Consider the following 18587-nt stretch of genomic DNA (forward strand, 5'->3'; position numbering starts at 1 on the left):
AGCCCACTCACTTCGATTGCAAGATGGCCGTACTGGCTTCCTACAGCACTTACGGCTTTCGTGACCGGGAGAACCAGAGTACAGTGGGAAGAGTTGCCCGCCACGGGAGGAGCCGCTGCCGTTGCCAGGAAATGTACAAAACGTACTTTTAAACTTGCGACACACGCACTCCTCCTCTGCCTTGCCCTTGCGACCTGGCTGCATGCAAGGTGTTCCTGTGTGCGTGCAGAAAATAATTTGTATCCCAATTCTTTTCCTACAGGCGTTCCGTTCTGTCTGCTCGTTTGAAAATCCACGAGGGCCATGTGCGTGTCTCTTGCGGTTTTCCCCATTAGGAGCACGTACGTCGGGATGTAAAGTCCGCTTTAAAAAGCTCCTAGAACCCTATCAACCCAGGAGAACACTGCGTTCGCAGAATTTACAATTACTTGCCGCTCCTACAATTTTTTAAAGTAGAATGGGAGGAAGAGCCTTTAGTTATCAGGCTCCTCTGTTGTGGAACCATCTCCCCCACTCAATCCGGGGGGACAGACACCCTCTCTCTATTTAAAAGTCAACTCAAAACTTACCTCTTTGCTAAAGCATGTAGTTAGTACTGACCCCTGATACTCTGATATGCGGAGACACGCCTCCATGTTTCTTGGACTAAGACTTCTGGCTTGATCTACCATGTATCCCTCTACTCTATTTTTATATCTTAACCCAACGGGTCGAGACAGATGGCCGCCCCACAGAGCCTGGGTTCTGTTCAGGGTTTCTTCCCCTCGAGTTTTTCCTTGCCTCCGTCGCCAAGTGCTTGCTCATGTGGGGTTTCAGTTGGTTCTCTGTCTTCATTTGTGACTTTCATGTGTAAAGTGCCATGAGATAGCTGCTGTTGTTGTTTGGCGCTATTAAAATGAATTGAATTGAACTGAATCAATGCCTGCTGTTGCCTGGCATCACGCGGGATGCAGTGGGACCAAATACTACCACAACTGCGCTAAATCAAAACTACTCAACTTTTGCTAGATACCTGTAGATAGTCTGTCGTGGAAGTGTAAAACTACGTTGACTGCTGTGTAACAAAAGTCAAATAAAGTAAAACTACTCTACGTTTCATACACACACACACACACATATATATACAGTATATATATATGATATCTGTAAATATATTGTCATACAAGTCTAAAAGTTTACTGTTGTATAATAAAAGTACAATAAAGTAAAACCACTCAACTTTTAATAGATACCTGTAGATAGACTGTCATGCAAGTGTGACGTTCAGTTTGCTGCTGTAAAAGCGCAATAAAGTAACTCTCTTCTACCTTTCACTCGTGTATAATAAAATACAAGAAAATAAAACAAAGTTTACGGCTGTATAATAAAACTACAATAAAGTAAAAGTACTGTACTTTTAATAGCGAGTTGTGATACTGTATCTGTACATAGACTGTCATACAGGTGTCAAGTTCAAATATATGGAAACATTATTGTGTGTTTTTATTCCCAATTGTGGCTGAAGCTAACGCACCCTTTATGGAGACACCAGTCATAAAATAAAGTAATACAAAAATCAATTTGAAAAGAACAAAACCAGGTGAAAAATCGAATTAGCCATTGCTCCCTAAATAACTACTGGCTCCTCTTGTATTATTGCCCTTCTTTCGTTCTACTTTTGACTGGTGACACACGTCTTTTTCTGTGTGTAATGGCGACTAATTTATTGTGTTTTTTTTGCTGAACTCGCACGGGCCTGACCCCGGCTGCATGCGCTGCGCCACTAATGATTCCGGAGTGGAGCAGAGGCTTGCCGCTGTTAACCAACAGCCCAGGAGTGGCTCCAATTTACTGTCCTCCCTCCAACCTCCCATCATGCTCGTGCTGCAAAGTAATGGCCATAACTAAAAAGCCTCATGGCATCCACTGCCAGGCAGCAAAGTGAAACAGATCTTTTGACTTGATGCATGGATGGATCCATACATGATGTAATTGACACCGAGCTGGATGGATCAATACATGAATAGTTTGATAGCGAGATGGATGGATGATAGCTGAATGGACAGACTGATTGAATGATGAATTCAGATATGATGAACGGATGACAGATACGAATAGGGTAACGCATTGATTAAGTAGATGGATTAGATGCCATGCAAGTGTAAAATGAAGTAAACCAACTAAGTCAAAAATATCTAATATCGCTTTCACACTATATCGCTTTTTTTACATTACCGTTCACACTGCATGGCGGCTCTGAGCCAGCAGAGCCGGGCTGACATGCCATGGCTGAGATTGTGTGGTAAAAGGTTGTCCTGTCATTCTCTCTAGAAGTAGTACGTGTTGGGCTTCTTTGTCCATCTTCCCCACTCTGTTAACACTTTCTTAAGTTTAGAAAAAGTAAATTAGAGAGGCTAACTAGTTAGCTTGGTAGCTTGCTATGCTAGCAGCGGCTGTCTCTGCAGTGATCCCGTAGCCGGCACAATGTGATGTAAACAAAGAATAATAGGAGTGTAAAAGTGACTGTTGGGGTGTTATCTCATGTCTACAGGGCTCTAATAATGTTAAAACGCGTATTTAGAAAGTCATAAACAGGTTTTCTATGCTCTAACCACGAAAATATTCCATTTATTAATATGGAATCCTACTTATCCTTCACTTATTGCGGTCAAATTTGGAACCAATCAGCCGTGATAAACGAGGGACTGTGCAATTAAATTATTAAAATTATTAAAAATAAATAATAAATAAATAATAAATAAATAAATAAATAATAAAAAATAAAATTATATTTATTTAATAATAACAATTACTTTAATTATTAATTGGATGAATTATTTGTATTAATTTAATTATACAATTTAATAATAATCTATAGTTTGATTTTTACATTAATGGCATAATTCATCACATCAATAATAAAAAATAGTACAAATGCAAGTACAAGTACAAATAAAACAAGTAAAATAAATAAATAATACAAATCTAAAAAAAAAAGTAAAAAACAACTTGGCTGTTAATTAACTGATGAACTAATTTATAGATGGATCAATAAGATGTATGGACTTATGATAGAGTCAGCAAATGAATTGTCTTACAAGGCAATAACTGAATAATGAAACTAAATATAACTAAAATTAAGTAAAATGGCTCAACCTGTGATAGATGATAAGCTGTAGACTATATACTGTATATATATACATATATGCATATGTATATATATATATATATATATATATATATATATATATATATATATATATATAATTTATTTATTTACATTGCTGCTAATCAATCAGTGTATATATATATATATATATATATATACTGTATATATACTATACAGTAGTAGATGTTAGCACCAAAGTCACTCCTATTGTAATACATCATACATACACATGACAATAAAACTCTCTTGAATCTTGAATCTTGAATCTTGAATCTTGAATGATCAATAATGATAGATAGGTAGGTAAGTAGATTGATTAATTAGCAACAATATAAATAGATAAACTGATATATGGATGATCAATAGAAAGACGGATAGACATTTCAATAATAGATAGAGAGACTGATAAGTTTTTATTGAGATGAGTCAAGATAGGTATGCATTCAAGAAGCACACTTTTTATGCATTTATTTTATTTCATGGATTTTTTTCTTTCCATTCTCTGTCTATTTACTGTCAGATTGCAGTTTGTGGTAACGCACCATTTCCAGCATATCAAGACAGTTCTAACCTTGAAAACACTAAAACACAAACTCTCACATTTTCAAGCAACATTCTCGCTTTGCTTTCAAGACGATTTAAATGATAATACTTATTGAAAATTGCCACTGAAAACTGTCCCCACATTATGATTAAGCTCCAGCAGCAGTGGCTCAGATGGGGTTTGAGCGCTATGTGAGGCCCACAGCGCCACCATGCTCTCACTGGTGGAAGTGCAACGTGCTCATCTTTTCACTCACTCTTGAATCAGATTTTATTGCTTTATTTGCTCAGCTGAGAGGACAACGTGACACGCAGAGGCTGTCCTCCGTGGGACGTGTAAATGATGCACACACACACACACCGACAAAATATCTTACTGGGGGGGTTGGTAAAAATGCATACACTTGAGACAGATAGGACGGCTCTCTTCATTAGCGCGCGTGTGTGCGCGCCGTGCGTGGGAGTGGATCCTCCCTCCTTCCCTCCCTCCTCCCTCCCTTCCTTCAATCCCTTCCACCTTCCATTTGCATTCCTCCTCATTGCGGGACGGAGCGTTTGGGAGCTTGCAGGCGTGGAAACGGATGCTCGCTATCTCCTCTTTGGTTTATTGCTATCTTTTTCACCCTTTTTCCGACCACGCATGCTTATTCGGGACTTGAGGTAGTGCATGCGTGCGTGTGCGTGTTCGTGCCTCTCCTTGGGCTGCTCGGAGTTGCTGTCGCGCGGTGTGGAAATGCGAGAGGATGCTCGGCAGCGGACGCAGTGAGGAGCAAAGCAGGTGAGTTCCACGCGTGTCGATATTCAGATTATGACTTCACTTTATGTGTGCACGCTCAGGCTAGCAAAAAAAGTCCCGCAATGGACACTTGTCCTGTGCTTAGGCGCGTCCTCTGCAGGTGAAATCAACATCAATGCGTCTTTATGTCTTATTTAGCAACTAACCTCATTCGAATTGACCACGATGGCAGGGTGCATGTAAAAAAGGACATCGCCAAGCATCGTCCTACAAATATCTGCTAAATGTGCTGCATGCTTCATATTATTATTATTATTATTATTATTATTATTATTATTATTATTATTATTATTATTAATAATAATGATAATAACCCCCTGACAAAATGTCCTAAAACACACTTGAGGCCAAACTGGAAGAATCAACTCTCCTCTGCTCGAGAGAGCATCACTTTCTTCCTGCAGGATCTTTGTTTTTTTGTGTGTAGAAGATGCAGCAAGAGTATCACAAGGCTGTGTAATGCTGCGCCTGCGGACATTCATAAAGTGCTGTTGGGTTATAAATAGCCTCGGGGAGAGGATAGGAGGCGAGGACGAAGGAGATGAAGGAAAGAAGAGAGGCAGCATGTAATCTGTGCTCTGGCGTTGCCAGGTGTAATGTTCCGCTTGGCCAGAAAGGGTGTGGCATCTGTAAAGTTGCATGTAAAAAATAAAACACAATAAAATCAAAGTCAGTTTTAAAATAGCTGCACGGTCAAGTTAGAAGATCAATCATGGCGGCCCCTCCACCCACCCAGGCTGCTTTGATCCACTAGGCGTAAAACAAACGTGTGGACGGCGACCTTGGCGGCGGATCGTCAACAGGATTCACCTCCCTTATCCGGGAGGAGGAAAGAGGAATCAAACAATCCGCCTCATCTTCTTTCCTTATCCTAGGGCCTCGTTTGCTGCTCCTGACGCCCTCTATCGAATTACAACCTGTTGATCAATACAGAGCCCCATGGAGGTAGAGGAAGCCATGTTGGAAACAAAATAAAAGGTCTGTTGATGCTGGATGCTAGTGCAGAGTGACTGGCTAGTATTGGTGTTAGCGGGCTGAGGCTATCTCCAGGAAACGCCGTCATCCCGGGTGTACAGTTGACACCTCCTGCATGGACGAGGTGTTTATTAGCTCCCCAGTTGAAAGAGTCATGACGCCTCTTATGTTGTCACAGCGCGGCTGCATGAAGATGGTGGTGCCCATTGGAGGTCCTCAGGGGTGTTGAGGAGAGATGATGATGACATAAATATCTGCAGGTGACTGCCGCAGTGTAGTGGTGGTTTATTCCTTTAATTAATCTGACGCACCAGATTGCTTTTAGGCTTTTCATATTTAATTTTATTCAAACTCTTGTCGGTTTGCACTTGGTGTGATCACTTTGATCGGTAATCAAACCTAGGTACGCTTCCAAGCAATTTGTGGTGCCCACCTTGGACCTCATGAAGGACTTTGTGTTATATTTTGTGACAGACTTCTTGTTGGGCTTCGTGATTGACCTCATGGTGGATGTCATGTTGGCTTTTATGTTGGTCTTGATGTTGGACTTCATGATTGACCTCATGGTGGACTTCATCTTGGCCTGCATGTTGGACTTGAGATTTGACGTCATATCAGCTTTTATGTTGGTCTTGATGTTGGGCTTCATCTTGGTCTTGATTTTTGTCGTCATGTGTTAGACATCATGTTGAAAGCCTTGTTGGCCTCCATGTCGGACTTCATGATTCAGCTAAGGTAGGACATTGTGTCGGACCTCATGAAGGACTTCATGTTGTACTTTGTGACTGACTCCTTAATTGACCCTGAGTTGGACTTCATGATTGATAATAAAATACAGTTTGTGTTAATAAAGTGTAGTAGAAATGGGCTTAGTTGCAAATGTCAATTAATCATGATTAATTCAACTGAAAACTGATTAATCTGATTCAAAATTGTAGTCATTTTTACAGCCCTAATAAAATCAATATAGAAGTCTGTTAACTTTTGATAAGAATTTGTGATCCAACTCTCACATGAACGAGGTTTGACCCCAAACGCGACTAACCTCAGGAAGCAAACATTTGACTCAGCAAACACATCAAATAGAATAGGAGTTCATGAAGTTAGATGCCTGCTGTTGCGTGGCGTCACGCGGGACCGAATAATGCCACGACTACTTCACGGATGCGAAAAGTGGTGGTGACAATGCATTCCCATGCGGGAACAATGCGCATCTAGCGTGTTATTGCCGTGCACTAGACACAAACAGGACTTGACAAGGTGTAAATACTGCAAGTCGTGCGGGAGCGCGGTCATTTTGTGCCAATGCGCACCATTTGAGGTCACGGATTGCCTGCCAAGTGTGTAATTTATGCGTAAACGGAACAACGAACCTACAACGCGCAAACTAGTTCCAACGTGCCATAAATAAATAAATGACTCGCATTGCCACGGCCAGTGCGGAGGCAAAATGCATGCAAGTATAAAGGCCGCTTTACATTCACCGTACTATCGTTTCACATTTGTTGTATGTGGCTTGTGTAGACACATTTTTGTTGGATTGTATCTGTCTTGTTGAAACTGAACCAGGATGGACGTGGACTGAGTTCACAAAAGATTTTAGTGACAAAGTGAAAGCACGCAGCTGATGGAAACTGTTTGGAAAAGGCAGGTGCTTTGAAAGGTGGTTGAAAGAAGGTTGTGCGTTTGTCGCGTTCAATTAAATCCACATGTTCACTCTCATGTATGGTTCATCTGTTATTGACAAACTACTTGAGAGGGCTTTTTCACATGATGTGTGCATTTGATGCCATCTAACGTTCACGTCAATAAACTATTGTTAGCTTACTAAACTGCAGTAAAGAACAGTTTAGACCTTGGCTCTGATCTATTTTGAAATGTTGACAGCTTCTTAACAACACTTTATCTGGACCGACTTTATATTTACATTTCAGTTCATTTAGCCGTTTTTATGCTTGAAAATGCTTAGTTAAAACAATGTAACATTTGCTCAAATAATCACATTTTTTGACCAATAACAGACTGTATTCAACCATGAAGCAGCGTGATTCGTGAATGCAGTTTTGAGAAAAGCCTGATTGAGTGAAATTTGAAGCGTGAAGTGGTGAGGAATTATTGCATATTGATCAGAGTGGAACTTGCCATGGCGAAGGACCCCACGGATGCAGCTGACTGCGCCATGTGGTGCTTCTTTAGACAGCAAACTAATTGCGACTGGCTCAGTAGTGCTGCTTGTGGGTGCAGCCGGGCAGTACACCTTATTTTGCCTCAGTTGCTTCAAGACACGACTCAAGACACAATTCATTTCTTCCCTTTCTTTAAACTGCTGCAGCACCTGGTTGTCATTAGAATTTCCTTTGGCTCTCAGAAATAAAGTGTATCTTCTCTTTGCGACTTGAACTCCCCTGGCAGTGTCGCAGCTTTGTGCTTTATCCTTTTGGGGTTGACGAATCAAAAGTTCACACTTCCAAGCTCCGGCCGAGGCGTGCGTCGCTTAACAAAAGCCTCCTCGGTAAATAGCTGTTGATTCATCCTGAATGTTCTGCGCTCTGGAACGCAGCATTGCCCCCCGCTTCACCTTCACCAGCGCGCCTTTCTGGAACCAAATATTTCCCTGTGATGTCGCAGGCATTAACATAATTATTGTATACGCTAATCCAAAGCTGACATTTTGGAATTATTAATTTATATTGCAGGTTCATGTACAGGGGACGTTAATGATTCCCCAGAAGGTTCTACATGCTATTCCTCTTTGCCATCACTGCAAAAACAATTTACAGAATTACGTGTATTCCTACTGTGAGGCGCATTTGTTGGGAAACTCAGCTCATGAGAACAAAACTACAATTGTTGTAGATGGCATGAATCCATTCACATTCTACTGGATACACTCCACTGCTAATTGCCTTATTAGTACTAATATGGTATTTTTGTAAAAGTTGCTTTTTTGCAGTGGAACGCCTTCTCATGTCAAACATTTTTCCTTGGGATTCTGCCGTCACATTTTAACATTCTTCACTGTCATTCGAGTGCAAAAAGAAGCTGACCACCGTTAATATTTGACATTTGCAGACAATAAAACAGTCGAACTTTATGGATGAATTGCAAAAGCACAGTGCACACAGTGCAGTGATGTTGCAGATGACTCATGATTAACGCCATGTTGGACTCCGTGTTGTCCTCCTGTTGGACTTCATGATTGATCCCATCGTGGACTTCATGTTGGACTCCGTGTCGGCCCTCATGCCGGGCATCATGTAGGACTTCATGATGGTCTTCATGTCGGACTTCATGTTTGACTCTGTGTTTGACTTCATGATTGACCCCATATTGGTCTTCCTGTCGGACCTCCTGTCATACTTCATGATTGATCCCATTGTGGACTTCATGTCGGACCTCATATTGGATTTCAGGATTGATCCTATATTGGACTTCATTTTGGACCTCATGTCAGACCTCATAATTGACCCTGTGTTGGACCTTGTGAAGAAATTCCTGCCGGACCTCATGTCACAACTCATGTTGGTCTTCAACATTGGACTTCATGATTGATCCCTATGTGGACATCAAGTCGGACCTTGTGTTGGACTTCATGTGGGACCTCATGCTGGAGATTATGTTTGACTTCACGTTCGTCTTCATGTTGGATGTCATGTAGGACGTCATGTTGGTGATTGACCCCATATTGGTCTTCTTGTCGGACCTCATGTGGGACTTCAGGATTGATCCCTTTGTAAACTTCATGTTGGACCTCATGTCACACCTCATGTTGGTCTTCATGTTGGACTTCATGATTGATCTCTTTGTGGCCTTCATGTTGGACGTCCTGTCGGATGTCATGTAGGACTTCATGTTGGTGATTGACCCCATATTGGTCTTCCTGCCGGACCTCATGTTGGACTTCATGTGGGACCTCATGTTGGACATTATGTGGGACTTCATGTTGGTCTTCATGTCGGACTTCATTTTACTCCATGTTTGACATCACGTACGTCCTCATGTTGGATGTCATGTAGGAATTGTGTTTGTCCTCATTGGTGACTAATCCCATATTGGTCTTTCTGTTGGACGTCATGTTGGACTTCATGGTTGTCCCAATGTGGACTTCACGTTGGACCTCATGACAGACCTCATGATTGACCCTGTGCTGAACCTCATGAAGGAATTCCTGTCGGACCTCATGTCACACCTGATTTTGGTCTTCATGTTAGACTTGATGACTGATCCCTGTGTGGACTTCATGTTGGACCTCATGATGGACTCCATGTCAGACTGTATGTTGGTGTCCTTAAAGTGTAAATGTAAATGTCATATTTTTCTGACAAATACACTACACGGTGGCACTGTTTTTAAAAATCCCAGAACTCGGATTGATTTGAAATTTCACACACAAGCTCAATATGCTCTGCACAACACCAACTGTAACTTTAGGGCGTCTTGTCAAATCACTACGGAATTTGATGCGCATCTTTAGGGGACGGACAAGCACATGTGTGTCAAATTTGAGCAGAATTGTTGAGAAGCAAGGCTGCCGTCAAGCAAAACGTGGCACGGGCAGGATTTAGCTACTCATTGTCCATAAGTCATAAGTCATTGACCATTTGTCTAATGATTATATAACTTTGAGGATATTTGTATTACATGTATGCTAGCATGTCTTCCACAGCATTTTGAACACAGCCCATAGGGGGCGCCACAAATGCCATCTACAGTCATCAGACTGTAAGTGTTATTTAATCAATGAATGAACGTCTCAGCGTTTATGTTGAACCTTGACTGTGTCCTTATTACCCGTCCTCAAGGATTGATGTGTTCAAGTAGCATTCATTTGAATGCAGCGTCCTCCAACGCGGACATTATTCATGAAGTGTTTGCATGCAAACGCTGCCATAAAGCACACGGCACTCCTCAAGGGGTGCATCATTACAAACAAAACAAAAAAAAAAAACATTGATTGCTGAAGAAGAAGTCATAGGTCAAGAGTTGAGGAGGTGATGCTTTTGCATACCAATGATCTTCTTCCAGTGTTCCATAGGGGATGTTTGTGTGCAAGCACATCAATGAATGACACTGTTGCTGGGCAGATTTGGATATTTCATTAGGAACACCTGCACAGTACAATCAATATGCTGTTGATTTAACAAAATATGTATGTTTCATCCTACTAAAGTATGTTTTTCATATCCTATAATTGTAATTATAATATAAAACAATTTACAGAAAGATAATCAAGTTTATTCTAATGACATGTCGTCTGGGCTGCTCCGCTCCCATACATCCGGTTTAGCACAATTTCAAGCACGGCGGTGGCTCCACTTGAACCCCCAGATAGTGATATTTTCCATAAGTGGGAACAAGATGCTCGTCCGTGGCCCACCTCTCGGATGTACTGTAGTGCTTGTGCATCAGGATGTGGGAGATGCCCGGTTTGGAAGTGCAAGTTCAGGACTCTAAACACTCTAAAACAAGCTCTCCATGGCTCTAAGTAGGCTTGTGGAGGCTCTACTGTGAAGTGATGATGGCAGTGACGCCCAACAGACATGCAGATGTACGCCGGTAGCATCTAACGAGAGCCAATATAAAAGAAAAACCTGCCTTTATTAACGATAGTAAAGCAGTTTTGGATTGTTAGAGAGATATTAATTCAACAATATGTGAATTATTGTTGTTGTAGTGCGTGTGCAGAACTGCATCATATTTAGAGCGGGTTATAATATTTCAACAGTGATACTTTTTTGGACTTATAAAGCACTTTTCAAGACACTTAAAGAGGCTTAAGACAGGATAAGATAAGATAAGATAAGATAAGATAAGATTAGATAGGCCTTTATTAGTCCCACAAGGGGAAATTCCAGGTTTACAGCAGCAAAAGTGCAAGATCACACTATAACGCAGTACAAAAGCACACAAGAGCATACAAAGTGCAAAATCAAGGTAATACAAATGAATAAGTTATATACACAGAAACAAATAAAGCAGCAAGAGACCAAAAATGATGAAAGAAGAGAGATAAATAAGATAATCAATTATTACAAACAATTTCCTATTTTTTTAAATATTTTGTCACTAAGACTATTGTTCATTGAAAAATGAAGGAAAATGTAAATAAACACAAAAAAATTTACATTTAGTCATTAATTCATGTGTTATTATGAATTAAAAAGTCAAGTAACATGTAAAAAAGCAAAGCTCTTGGAAACTTAATGAAAGTGGGGAAAAAAAACCCTGTAAACATCAGAATGCATGCTTAGCAAACAAAACACCAAAAGCACAAAAAAAATGTAACAATGGAAATAAATAAGGTGACTAAATGTCCCAAATTTCCCCATTAAGAATAGACTTTTCCATGTTTTATACATGGAAAAGTGGAAAAAAAAAGAAATAAATTGAAATTCACACCCCAATTGATTGGGTTGTTGAACGTTAATTTCATTAAAATATTGATTTAAAACAACCAATGAAACATTTTAGTCATTGAATCGATTGCATTTTAAAAAATGCAGTTTCCTACTTGTTATTATAATTTCTTATTTTTGATCATTCATTTAATGAACCATTATTTTCATACAGGCATCACACCTCTTGCATTGGATCACACTCCATGGTTCAGGTGTACTTAAAAGAGGCTTATTCTGTTATAATTCATTCATTCAGCCCTTGTGTTCAAATACACCCACGTGTAAATGAGTGAACCTTGGATTAAAATCTTCATTTGAACGTGCTTCAAGTCCACTACCACCTCCCTCATTGGATTAGTGTTTTGCTCTTTCATTTATTATGCAATTCAAGACCACGCTGGCTTTGCTTTAGGGGTAATGTAAAGGACGTATGGCTTTTAGTTGACGAAAAGCTGACCGTTTAGCTCCTTGTTTAACATCCGTAACAGCTACTCATGTCTCCTCGTCCGGCGGAGACGCACGGAGGAAAGAGAGGGAGACTAAAAAGTAGACTGTGGGAAGAAGACAGGGAAATTGCAGCAAGAGGAAATGGTGGGTCAGATTTCAGGTTATCGAGCCGACAGGGTGACATGGTGAGGCGTTTGCTTGCTTGGCATCAAGGAGCTATAAGAAGGAAAAAAAAACACGACTGGAAAGAAGCTATTTCAGGTGTTGTAGTGTAGCTGAAATGTTGTTTATATAATGTAGTAAGTTTATATTTAAATGGTCAGATTTGCATTTCTTCAGGTTGCCTTTTGACTGTAAGGTATGAGGCAATTGGCGTGGTGAGAATTGTGTAAGTTAGCTCGTGATTATGTGTCATTTGTTACTTTATACCACATTTTGAGTTTAGGAATTGTTTTGGTGTTTTTCTGCATTTATGTGTAACACAAACCCGGTTTTCTACGTAAAAAAGGGGCGCTGTTGATTCAATCTCCGCTACTTTGCAGTCCGAAGAAGTAAAATTGCACAAAATTAGATCACAAAATTAGGTATTTCACTTCGTGTCACTTAGTGTCACGGTTCAATATTTTTATGATACAGTAAAGAACAAAACATTTGTTTGAGCAGTTTTTAAATTAAATGTACTGTATATGTTGCAGCTACTGCTGCCTCTTTTTCTGCTGTGCATACTTATAAATACTACCTATATATAATAATAAACAATAAAACAAATCAAATAAACAAACAAATAATAATAAAACAATTGATAAAAATTAAATAAAATAATTAGCACGATACTAATTTAAAATGGAAATCCCATATATTAGGGTTGTGAACGATAAACCGATATCCGGATATCCGGTTTGACAAGTGAGAGATGCGGCTGCATTGGGGTACCAGCCTCCTGGATCGATAAGAATCAGCAATAAATCTTTGGATTAATGAACTGTAGAAACATGCAAGACTAGCAGCCAGTTGTCTTAAAAAAAACGAGAGTCTGGGCTGCCGGCGAAAGGATTGCCGCGCATGCTCCGTAGCTTACCATGCCTGAAGATGAGAGTGGATATAAATAGTAGCAGCATGCTAGCTAGTCACTGGAAAACATTAAAGACACATCAGCAAAACATACGTACATCGCAGTGATCTAATTAGTCTTATTTGTTATGTATTGTGTAAAACTTAGACAGAATCAACATCAAATGAAAAGCACTTAATGAATACGGACCCACCAACCACCAGTTCGAGCCTGGAGTTTGTTTTTCAGAGAGGTGCACCCAACAAATATGCAATTTTCAATCATATCTTAACCCGTGTATCACGATGCGTATCGAATCGGCTACCACAAAGAGATTTACATCCCTACTGTATACGCTCTAGTGATTAGCATTAGCAATTTACATGGGGATTTTTAACACCCCCAAATATCACAACTAATTCAACACTCAAATGTAAATTCCACTGAGATGGTGCACGATAATTATTGGGCCGATACAAATAATTATGTTGTCCTACCGATAAATACAATAACTCAGACAATTGATCATTTACAAAAAAAAAAACACTCCAATGAGACGAGATTGCCCCTACTGTTTGGGTGAGGAAATCAAGCGCTCCTTTTTCTCCTGCCTGTGATGTTAACATCCTGTCGTAACTTCCCCTGAGCTCACTTGTGAAAAAACATTCACCGTTTCAGCAGAGCAATAATTTGCGTGCCAGTTGCACCAAATGCTGCGCGAGCAAAACATGGAGCTTGAACACGTCAAACCTTATCAGCCACCTGAAATGCCAGCATCGCTATGTTGCCCGGGGCTTGTTCCTATCACTGTGGCGTTTGAAAAGTGCAGAAAGTTTGCCAGAGAGGACCCAAGGGAAAACCCATTGGAGCCCCGGTTTGTACTTCTGAGCCACCACTATTTTATTCAAATGTTTTTTTAATAGTAGCGATGTCATGATATTGGATATTAGGACAAGTTTGTGAAATCCAATATTGTTGGAGGCCTTCTTACCTGTAGGTGTGCACAAACTACAGTTAAATGTAATTTAAAAAAATAATAAACATAAAAATGTTATCAGTTATTGGTCCTGAGAAGCAGAAAGTTGTTATCGGCTTGAGAAAAAAATATATATCGTGCCCCCCTAATAATTAGGATAACTTACTTTCAGGAAGTGTGTGAAAAGAATTTTGGGGGGACATGGCAGAAAATAATTGTGAACCACTGCCTTTGGGCCTTCCTTAGATCAACAATTGCCTTTTCAAGTCAAATGAAATGAGAACAGCGGCGGCAGCAGCGCTATCAGTCCACAGTCAACATGGCGGCGCAGGCCTCGCCGACCCCGCCGTGGCTCCGGCGCAGAGATAGAGGAGCTTAATCCATGTCCTCGGAGAGATCGCCCAGAAAGATGAAGCCTTAATTAGCCAGATAAAACCCTGCATAATGACACTATTGATATAGACTGGGAAATGAGGACTAAGCCGTACTGAAGGATAAAAACTAACCAATTCAAAGGCCAATGAATGAATGAGATTGGAGAGCAAAGTAGCAGCAAAGGCCAGCTTGCTCTCACCAATGCAGGCTTGCGCTGTACAGTATCATCTCCACCTGCTCTCACTTCCCCCTCATAAGATGCTTAGACAAAAAAAAACAAAAAACGCTGACCTTCATATAATCAAAGATTATGAGCAGTAAAACAACAACAGTTTTTGGAGCGCTTAAGCAACAGGCCTCACGGGAGATGCAAGCAATTAAAGGCAAATTGTCTTGTCTAAGCTGTCCTTGTATCCTCCTCCTCGCTTTCTATCTCGGGCTCCCAGTAGTGGAGGTCGTAAAGATAGAGGAATCCAAATCGTGCGAGTCGGGCTAATCCTAGATCCTTTTTTTTTTTTTTTTTCCCTGACAACGACGATCTAGGTATTTCACATGCCACAAGTGGATCCATGACAAGGTCACCTCGCCGCATGGCGAAGACGCCGCAAATCCCTTGTCAACACTCGGCCACAAGAAAGTTCCGGAAGCTTTGGGAGTGATTCTGCTGCATGCGGCACTCCAGAACCTAATTAGATCCTGATAGCCGTCCAAGCTCGACGTGCAGAGAGCCGAGGAGGAGTGCGATGCGGCGTGCCACTCATACCTCCGCTAATGAGAACGACTTTGTCTTTTCTTTTTGTGTGGCCACAAAGGAGGAATGCGCGCTGACAGGCCGATGATACGCTCGTGGACGCACATTTTTTTATATAATTCCTTCCTCTTTTGTAGTCTTGTCATGTTAGCCGCCGTCGCAGTGTGACTTGCGTGACATTTACAACAAAGTACGGCTGTCACCCATTCACACATGGCGAATGATCATGTTTAAAATTGAAGCCTTTTTTTCCCTCCTAATCTATTCATAAGTAGAGTCCCTCTAATGCATACGGTTATGGAGAAATAATATACAAAGAAAAATAATGACACTTGTTTACCCTCAGGTCCCAAAATGGTCCCCCTCATTAGTGTGATAAAGATGTAACGTGAATTTAGTTTTCACTTTCACTGTGAAAACTAAATCTTTTCTGTAACGGGCCTACCATAGATATACATTTTTAAAATGATTTTTGGCTTCATATTTGTTTGTTTGTATGTCTCTTTTGTCATTTTTTGGGGGGGCTCATCACACCTATAGGCTGATTTCCCTTTTAGGCATTCACATGAAAAGCATTATAATATGTAAGGATTACAGTACAGTGTTCCCTCGCTATATCACGGTTCACCTTTCGGGGACTCCCTGATTTTTTTAAGTGCAATGTTTTTTTTAACAGTGTATGAACGCGCATTGTGTTCGGCGTCCTTGTGGTGTATTAGAGCGATCTATCTGTGCTCTGTTGCATGTGTCTGTTATTGTATTTACTACTGCTACCAGTAGAGGGTGTTGAATACTCATGTTGGAGTGGAGGACGTGTGCAGCTGGAGTAAAGATGTTGTCGCTCCACCTCGTCTCAGTATGTGTTTATGTGCCTGTAGGAGCACATTAGGAACCCACAGTAGACAATAGACGGATAAATATAGAACCAGAACAGTCCCTACTGGCTAAGGGAGAACCCGCCCATTGTGTTCTGTGTCCTGGTTGCCTGTAGACCGTTGAATCAATCTCCTTTGTGCCGTTTCCTGTTGTGGTCAATGGTTGCTAGCAAACTAGCTAACCGCTTGCTAACTGCCAATAAACCATAGAAGAAGAAGAAGAAGAAGCTAACCGGCTTTAGGGCGCCATTACGGGATAAATGAATCTTCGGTTCAAGGAGTAGGATGAGGATGCGGTGGAGGAAAATACGACAGTAGGAGCAATATGTTTTAACAAGGATACAAAAGGCTCCAGTTGAACGGCATGGTCAGAGGAGTTAAATACCCGTGAGTCACTAAATAATTTCTTGTTTCCGACCTAGCAGGTTGATCATAAAAATTCAAACAAAATTTGAACATTGAGAGTGTTAAAACAAGAGAGAAATGTAAGAAAATGATCATGCCTGTGTGACAAAAGTGTATAAAGTAAATTGTGAGCGGTTTCACAGCCTTAAAACATATATAATAATTGTAAACAAATAAAGCTGGCTACTTTGTGGATTTCACTTAACTATCCCCCACGATAAAGGGGGGAAAAGTGTATATCAAAAATATGTGGTTAAAATGGCAGCAAATGGGACCAAATTGGTCCCAAGGCTAAAGAATAGGGGTGTCACAAGGCCTTGGGGGATTAAACAAGATTTCTCGTTCAGAAAAAAAAATTGTCTCGTGGGCACTAGGCCAGGGACAATAGTAAATTAATCACACAATAAATGAAAATTAACTCGATCATTTTGCCGGGCTCAATATATTGCCATGTCAAACTGTGGCGTTAAATAACAGCGCCATCGTGTGGATATTTGTCAGAAAAATAAGAGCACAGGCAAAACAGCAGGGGTGCATGTTTTGACACATTTTTATCCTTTTGTGTGCAGCAGTTCCCAGCAGAAGAGTTGCCTTAAATGAATAAAAACAACAGCAGTAGGAGGTCTTGTAGTCTTTACTTTTCACTCTGAGTGTCTAACATGGAAAATTTTGGTCGAATTACGAAATAATCTACAGGTGGTCCTTGGGTTCCGAACGAATTAGGTTCCTTCGATGCTTAGAATTAGAATAGAGAGACATACACTTCAGTCATAGCACACTTGAACACGAAGGGCTTAAAATACAAAAAAAAGGAAGCAAAAAAACACGACACTGCTTAGTTGTTACTGTCACTTTCATAGAGAGCAGATGCTTTAACACTCAAGGACACTGTCGCAACCTAACAGTTATGTGTAGTGTTAAGAGTTTTGTGATTTCCGACACAAACTCTGTGTGTGTGTGCCTGCATGCAGACAGGACAGTTGAGTTTGCTGATGTTGTTTTGGCGTTCTTGCTTTTGTGTTCTTTTCCATCACCTCCCTGTCATCCTGACAGCGTCCGGGTAGACGTTACAATACGATGGTCATCCTTAATGACGGCCGCCACAGTCAAGTGTGCTCTAACTGCTTCTCCAGCGAGTCTAAGGTTAAGGACCGTTTTTAATTAACTTATAGGAGCATGTTCCTAACCATAAAAGGTGAAACACGGAACGCAGTAAGCTGAGGACTACCTGTATGTCAGTCCACAGACAGTAATGCAACAATAACAAAACATCTCAGAATACAGCAGCAGCTGATGGACCGGTCAAGGTAAATGCACTTTACACTCTTTTTTACATATTACCGCCAACACGGAGTGGCCTCCACTGTGAGGAAACGTTAGACTAGTTGAATTATTTATCCCGCATTTGCATATGCTGCCCAGGTTGAGGGCTGAGGGGCTGGGAAGGGTTGTGTTATGGAGGAAGATTACTCCTGAGGATCTTAATGTGGCACACGGCCGGCTCGGGCAATTTACAGAGCCCATTACCTCCCATCCGGAGCAATCACTTCATGCACAGTGAAAGTGATACCATATGCCACCTCATTCCACCGCATACTGCTCAAATATTATTTTATTTGTTGGGACTGGACTGCTTGAATGGCCTCCGCCCACCTGATCCCACCCCCTGTTAGCCCCCCCGCTCGGTATATCTCACAGGTTCCAAAACTACTTTGCACTTCAGCGGCAGGCCGTCAGCAAGCCAGCGTCCGCCAAGGTCAAACACCATTTCATTTCATCGCCTCTGAGCCCTTTGATTCTCACCTGCTCCTTTTATCACAATCCCGCCGCCGTTGCCATCACTTTAC

The 18587-nt window shown here is 41.0% G+C and overlaps 1 protein-coding gene across 4 annotated transcripts in view; it reads left to right on the forward strand.

The window, feature by feature from the left end:
- Positions 1–18587, forward strand: part of lingo1a (leucine rich repeat and Ig domain containing 1a) — a 156874-nt gene that overhangs the window by 105953 nt on the left and 32334 nt on the right. Inside the window, exon 1 of one of the 4 annotated variants that reach the window (XM_054776098.1) lies at positions 4011–4469. The exons of the other annotated variants lie outside the window; for them this stretch is intronic. The gene's annotated coding sequence lies outside the window, so the exon portion shown is untranslated. Of the gene's footprint in view, positions 1–4010; positions 4470–18587 lie in introns of those variants that run through there. 4 annotated transcript variants of the gene reach the window in all.

Source organism: Dunckerocampus dactyliophorus, chromosome 5, assembly GCF_027744805.1.
Source record: "Dunckerocampus dactyliophorus isolate RoL2022-P2 chromosome 5, RoL_Ddac_1.1, whole genome shotgun sequence".
Classification (NCBI taxonomy): domain Eukaryota; kingdom Metazoa; phylum Chordata; class Actinopteri; order Syngnathiformes; family Syngnathidae; genus Dunckerocampus; species Dunckerocampus dactyliophorus.